General features: G+C 57.0%; 1 long non-coding RNA gene across 1 annotated transcript; it reads right to left on the bottom strand.

Moving 5' to 3' along the window:
* Positions 1–609: 609 nt before the first annotated feature.
* On the bottom strand, positions 610–6871 carry LOC135980375 (uncharacterized). The gene is made up of 3 exons (XR_010597461.1): positions 4169–6871; positions 2306–2478; positions 610–915 (listed from the first exon to the last, which is right to left on the bottom strand). It is a non-coding gene; the product is annotated as an uncharacterized LOC135980375 (long non-coding RNA).
* Positions 6872–7000: the final 129 nt, after the last annotated feature.

Genomic DNA, 7000 nt, shown 5'->3' with positions numbered 1-7000 from the left:
TGTAAGGACAGGAATTGGGAGATCCGCGTGACATGAGGGGTTTTCAGAGACTGTCTCCCAAGCACCAGAGAGTGTTAGCAGTGCATTCGCCTCCCCTTCTCCGTGTCCCTGAAACCCTCATCCAGGACAAACCGTTCTTCTGCCCACGCTTCTGTAAACCCCCCTCACCGCTCTACCTGGCTTCCGTCTGCTCCTCTCCAGTCTGGCCCAAATGCAGCCACCAAACTCACCGCCCGCTCCCGTGGCTCTGCCCACACCAACTTGTGCCTTCCAGTCCCTTCCCTGGCTCTGCAGCTCCTCCTGCAGCAGCTTCCAGCCCCCGCGCCTCCCCTCCAGCTCTGCACAGCCCTGCCCTGCCTAGCTCGAGCTCTGTGTTAATTCTGCACCAGTCGCCCTGCTGCCCGAGCACCCCCATCTCATCCCGTCTGCCCCTGCCTGGCTCGGGCCCACGCTGCACCAGTTCACTCCTCCGCGCCCCCTCTGCTGCCCAAGGCAACCAGCACCTCCTGGCTTTGTCCCATGCTGCTCCCTGCACTGCAATGGGCCAGCCCCTGTGCCCCTCCGAACCTCCCTCCCTCCCTCCCCTCCCTCAAACCACCAAAGAGCTCAGCGTGGTTTGAATAGAGAGCTACGGTTGGATTGTAATTTCTCCCAGTGGCTTCAGGCCTCCATAATCCCCAGGCAGCCAGTGAGTGACGTCCTGGGGCCCCAGGGCTGGCAGGGATCCCTAGGGCCAGAGGGGAGGGCTATAGAAGCAGACACATGACACACCTGCCTTCAGGTGCTTTGGGTGGATGTTCCGGATTGCATGGGTGGGTCCCTTTAAGATGTTCAGGTTGTGTATTTCCAGGGTGAGAATTGGGGCTGACAGGGCCAGCAGGCCGGCGAGGAGCAGGAGACGAGGGCACCGGGCATCTGCAAAAGGGAAGAGCCGGTGAGAAGCTGGGAACACAAACCCGCCCTTCAGGAGCCGCGACTCCCAGTTCCCTCTGCCCGGGAACAGCACAACCGAGAGCTGGGACTGCTGGACCCTCCCGCCTCGCCCAGCACAGCCTGGCACTGCCGCCCTCGCCCATCAGTCTGGCTGGGCAGCCGGCCACCGGCCAGGCATGCACGGGGCAGAGAGGAGACGCTAGGAACCGGCCCCGTTGGGACAGAGACTCCCAGGAGGGGGGCGGGTGCTGAGGAGTTTGGGACTCGCCCTGGAGAAATGTTCCCGCCCCACAGAGACAATCCTGTGCCATGGAAATAACCGGGCAGGGAAGGGCGGGAGAGTGGGTGAGAGAAAGGGAAAATGGAGATTGGGGCTGGGGGGGCACTGAGAGCCCTGGGAAGGCCTGAAGGGTGGGTAATGAGAGCCCCACGGACAGGGGGGTGGGGGGTATGGCCACAGAGCCGCAGGGAGGGGAACCCTGAGGTGTGGGGGCTGGGTGGGTACTGGGAGTTCCTCCTGAAGGGACGGGGGTTGGCCAAGGTCACTCAGCCCCGGGGTGTGGGAGGGGGACAGGCTGAGGGCACTCAGAGCCCCAGGAAGTGGGGGGGGCTGAGGGGAGGGACTCGCCAGGGGCACTCAGAGCTCGGGGGGGGGGGGGGGCTGTCCGGGGAGGCACTCACAGCCCCAGGAGGTGGGTGGGGGAGGGGCACACAGGATTTCAGGAATTCCCTGGCAGTGAAGAGCTGCTGGCGGCAGGGAGGAGCCAGCCGTGACAATCCTCACTTGGGATCCCTGGCTGGGCTAGTGGCTATGGGGGCCCGTGGCCCAGCTGCAGCGGAAGGTGACCTGAAGGAAATGCCTCGGCCTCCAGCTAGGAAGGGCCTGGGCCAGACAATGACCCACCGCGCAGTGTCCCAGTTCCCTGCCCCGCACCTGCGGGGCACGGGCCCTCCTCTGTAGGGAGGTTGGCATGTACCTTAGTGCTGCTTCCTCCATCCCCAAAGGCCTCTCCCAGCCAGTCTCTGGCAACCCCTGCCGTTCAGTACGCACATTACCCTGCTGTGACATACCGGGGGGGGGGACCCCTCGGAGATGGGGGGGCTGTCACACAGCTGGGGAATTTAACACAGCTGGGCTGGGGTGACTGTCTCCCTGGAGCTGGGGTCTCAGCCCAGGTGTCTCTCTGCCCTTCCCCCCAGTTGCCCCCCGGGCAAGGTGGGAGCGCCCCACGTTGCGTTCCAGCCCCACATTCACACCCACAAGTGCTGGTGGGTTCCAATCCCAGCTGAACACGCCCACCCGGCCCTAGTGCGGAGCAGAATGGCCCAGCGCTGCCCCACAGACCCTCTGGCTCTCCGAGCCCGCTCTTACCCATCACCGCAGCACGTCTGGCCCAGGCTGAACGCTGCTGCTCTGTGCAGAGAGGCTGGCACTTCTCACTCCTGCGTACGAGGGGCAGGTGCTGCTACCGACTGCTCCCCCTAACCCCGCCCTGCTGCGCTCTGGGGATGCTGCCCTGCTGTGGAGCTTTCAGGTGTCTTGAACTGGAATTTGTTTGGAGAGAAACTGCTAAGGAACCTTATCAGCCCCGAGCAGAGAGTACCTGGGAGCCTGCCTGGGTCGGGCGGGTCTGGTACAGCCTCCCCCAGATAAGGCTCTTCCCTGGACCTGCCACCCATTGGAATCTGGAACGATTCCCTCCGAGGTAACACCCGGGGCAGCCAGGGTAGGGCAGGGCACGGCCTGCTCCCCGGGAGCGTTAGGGCTTTCAGGAGTCAGAGGTGTCAGCGGAGCAGGTTGTACGTTAAAGCAGCGAAGGCAGTTGGGGGGCAGAGGAATTGGGTGCTTTGCCATTGCACTTGATCAGCTCAATTTGAAAATTCTTTCAAAGGAAATCCAGATGTATACATCTGACTGGGGTACATGTACACACATACACACGCACACTCACATGTGCACACACTCATGTGCACATACACGTACACACATACGCACATGTACACATACATATATATACAGACGTACACATACACGCACATACACTGTCCCTGGAGCGCCCCAGGATGCGACTGACGGGGTGGCTGGCTATTATGGAGGCATAAGGGGGTTGGGAGAAAATAATCAAGAAGAACTTTTGCTGAAAATGCAAACCTAAGCTGGAAATCTGTGCAGGGCTGGGCTCAGATCTTTTGAGCTGCTCTTATTAAAAGTGGTCCTGTACTTCCTGGTTTGCGTCGGACCCAGGCAGGAGACTGGGCTGCTGTCAGCTGTAGAAGCCATTGGAATGAGCCAGGTCGGAATGAGCCAGGCCCTCAGAGCCTTCTGCCACCAATCGCCCCAGCAGTCAATGATCCACACCAAACCACGTCCTTCCAGTCAGGCAGTTTCATATGCACACGTCAAACCCTTGGTTTGCCACTCAGACACCACGGTGATGGGCACAGTAAGGACCGAGAGATGCTAAACAGGCAGACAGACAAGGAACTAGTGGCCCTGCCTACAGGAGTGTGTGTGGTGCAAACGGATGAACACCAGTTGCTGGCTGAAGGCACAACCTTAATTCCCACATCTCCTGTCTGTCAGCTATCGTTCGCTAGGCAGCCTGAGCTCCGATTTCTAACGCAGCGTTTTGCTCTGGCCTATTGTGGTTCTCATGTCCGGGGGCGCCTTGGCCCCTGGTATCAGGAGCGGTGCTAAAGAGGCTGCTTTTCAAAGGTCCTTAAGTAGGGTTGTCAACTTTCTACTTGCACAAAACCAAACACCCTTGACCCAACCCCTTTCATACCCTTCCCCAAGGCCCCACCCCTACTCACTCCAGCCCAGCCCACCTCCCTCAGTCGCTCGCTCTCACACCCTCACTCACTTTCACTGGGCTGGGGCTGGGGGTTGGAGTGCAGGGAGGGGTGAGGGCTGCGGTGGGGATGCGGACTCTGGGATTGGGCTGGAGATTAGGGGTTTGGGGTGCCAGAGGGGGATGCGGGCTGGGGCAGAGGGTTGGGGTGCGGACTCTGGGAGGGAGTTTGGGTGCGGGAGGGGGCTCAGGGCTGGGGTAGGGGATTGGGGTGCAGGTGGGGGTGTGGGCTCTGGGAGGGATTAGGGTACAGGAGGGGGTTCCGACCTGGGGCAGGGGGTTGGGGTGCCGGGTGTGAGGTCTGGGAGGGAATTTGGGTGTGGGAGGGGGTTCCGACCTGGGGCAGGGTTTCTGGGTGCGAGATCCGGCCAGGCGGCGCTTACCTAAGCCAGCTCCTGGTCAATGGCACACCGGTGCTAATGCAGGCTCCTGACCCCTGGTCTCCCTCCGCTGGCAGGCTCTGAGCAAGGCCTGCCCAGAGAACATGGATGACGAGCTCTCGATCCTGCTGACAGCACCCCCCAGCACAGACAAACTCCAGCACATCTTGGAGGTGAGCAGAATGGGGAGGGGCAGCAGGGGTTTGACCTTAGCCCTGGGGACTCCTAGAAAGAAGAGACTGGAAAATCCATGTTTCTATTCGATCCTTCCGAGTATGCATTCATGATATAAACTCACTGGGTGACCTTGGGGTAACTCACTTCCCCCTTACGGCATCAGTCTTCTCCACTATCAAATCTACACTGGGGAAGAAGGACAGAAGCCCCAACAATCACCTTCACCTCTGGGTGTCTGGTCCTGGGAGCCGAAACCAACTGGACTATCTGCCCCATCTCCTAAACTGCCCTGTCTTTCCCTCCTAGGGCCTTGTCCTTAGTGCTCAGCCTGGCCCCTTCCCAGCTTGTCCCTGACCTTTGAAGGACTCTCCAAGCCCCTCCCATGCCTGCTTCCCTTGGGGTCTCTCTCCTGGCTGAGCACAGCCTGCCCTTCTATCTCTCAGCAGGCCTGGGTCCTAGTCACAGGCTGTGTCTTGTCACGTGACCCACACACTTATTCCTTTCACCTTAGGGAGCTGCATCACCTGGACCAGGTGCAGTTGAGCTCCAACATCTTTCCTGGCCATCTCACCCTGGGACAGGTTGAAACTGGTAACCTGTGGTAACAGTAACTGGTTGCTCGCAAAGGTGCTGAAGACACAATGGAAGAGGAAATCCTTTGGCCTGGATTGAAATTATTCCGACTGAAAGCGAATGAGAGAAAATAGGTCCAGAGTTCTCTTCCTAGCAGCAGAAAATGTAGCGATTGATAGAGGTTCAGGTCAGAAAGGACCATTATGTGCATCTAGTCGCCCCTCCTGTATAACTCAGGGCCTAGAATGTCACCAAGTGGTTCCTTCAGCCAACCATAGCATGGGACTGAGCCAGAGCACGTCTTTTGGAATGACATCCACATGCAGGAGAGCCAGCTGGCTACCAGAGAATCTCTCTTCTGCAGTGACGTGGGGTTAAGGGACACAGGGGAAAAGACATGGAGGCTGTGACTAAACTTAGAGCAGCAAGGCCAGGAAAACCAGGGTTAGGTCCCAGGCCTGGCTATCAGATCTGCTGTTTTCTATTCCTGGCTTTGGGACCATGAGCGAGTCTCTGCACCGCTGGGTGCCTCGGTTTCCCCAGCTATCAAATGGAGCTAATCAAGGTTTTGTTTGTTCTCCCCATTTTACAGGGTGGGAAACCGAGACACACTTGGGACCTGTCTACACTACAGATCTGTCGTGCGTTTGTAATCTGCTGACCCCCACAGAGCCTATGGACAACACAGCTCCTAAAGGTATGTTTGTTCTGTGCTTATCCCCTATGTACCAGCAGGGCTGGACAGCATTTCTCACTGTGATGTGGGGAGCAGGTCCTGGGTACTAAGGGTCTGAAGAAGCTCTCAAGGACTAATTTTTTAAAAATAATTGTTATCAATGAATTGAGAGAAAACATACAATCACTGCGGATAAGATTGGGGGGTGACAAAATACAGGCAGAGTGGTAATTCCTGATGGGGAGAGGGCAGTGATACAGAGCGATCTGGCTCATTCGGCCAGCTGGACCCATTCAAAGAAAACAAATTTGAGCAGAGCCCAATGCAAGGTCCTATACGTGGCAACAAAGCACGCCGGCCACACCTCCAGAATGGGGACGTGTATCCAGGAAAGCAGTGACTCTGAAAAGGATTTAGGGGCCAGAGTGGAGAAGCCACTCAACATGAGCTCCCAGTGGGATGCTGTGGTGAACAGGGCTAAAGCCATCATTAGACGAAGGAGCAGAGCCATGAGTAGGATAGGGAGGTGACACAGCAGCAGTGAGACTGCTATTGGAATACTGCCTCCAGTGTTGGTGTCCTCCTTTGAAAAAGATGGTCCTAGAAATTGGAGCTGGGCAGCAAAGAGCCACCAAATGTTCTGAGGGCTGGAGAAAAATGCCTTCTAGTGAGCTATTGAAAGAGCTCAACCTGTTTAGCTTATCAAAAGAAGATTGAAGGGGACTTCATTGAAGTGTTGAAGTGCCTTAATGGAGAGAAAATACTGGGTATTAAAGGGCTCTCTAGTCTAGCAGAGAAAGGCAGAACAAGACCCAATGGCTGGAAGGTGAAAAGAGACAAATTCCTATGACAAATAAGGCACAAATATTCAACAGCGAGGATGATTGAACACAGGAAGAAGCTACCAAGGAAAGTGGTGGGTTCTCCATCTCTTGATGTCATTAATAAAGACTAGATGCCTTTCCGGAATATGTTTGCCCCAAAAGTAGCTATTGTGGTAGACAGGAGGCCTGTGATATGCAGGGGGTCAGATTAGATGCTCTAACTGTCTCTTCTGGCCATAAAGTCTACTCATTTCTGGGAAACCGAGTGTAGCACTGGGAGCAGCCTCTGCTGTTTTACTGTCTAGCCGGCTTGCTTCCTAGAATGAACACTCATTGAGTGGGGTGATCCACAGGGAGTAGCTCAAACCTCCAAAGTGTCTGCCCTGTGGCAGGACATTAGCACTGCAGGGGAGGGGTGGGTGTGGCAGTGACATCACAAAGGCCTTTTTCAGGACCTCAGCCTATTGGCCAAAGGTGCAGGGAAGGTGGTGACCTCACAGAGAGATGCTGACATCAGCCAGGCAGGACAGGGGCGCAGGGCCAGGGAAACCTCAGAAACCCCTGTGGCTTTGCTTCAGCAAGTCT

The sequence above is a fragment of the Chrysemys picta genome, unplaced genomic scaffold (genome assembly GCF_011386835.1).
Source record: "Chrysemys picta bellii isolate R12L10 unplaced genomic scaffold, ASM1138683v2 scaf2943, whole genome shotgun sequence".
Classification (NCBI taxonomy): Eukaryota; Metazoa; Chordata; order Testudines; family Emydidae; genus Chrysemys; species Chrysemys picta.
Note: the sequence above shows the minus strand (reverse complement) of the source record. Positions and strands in the feature narration are given on the sequence as shown.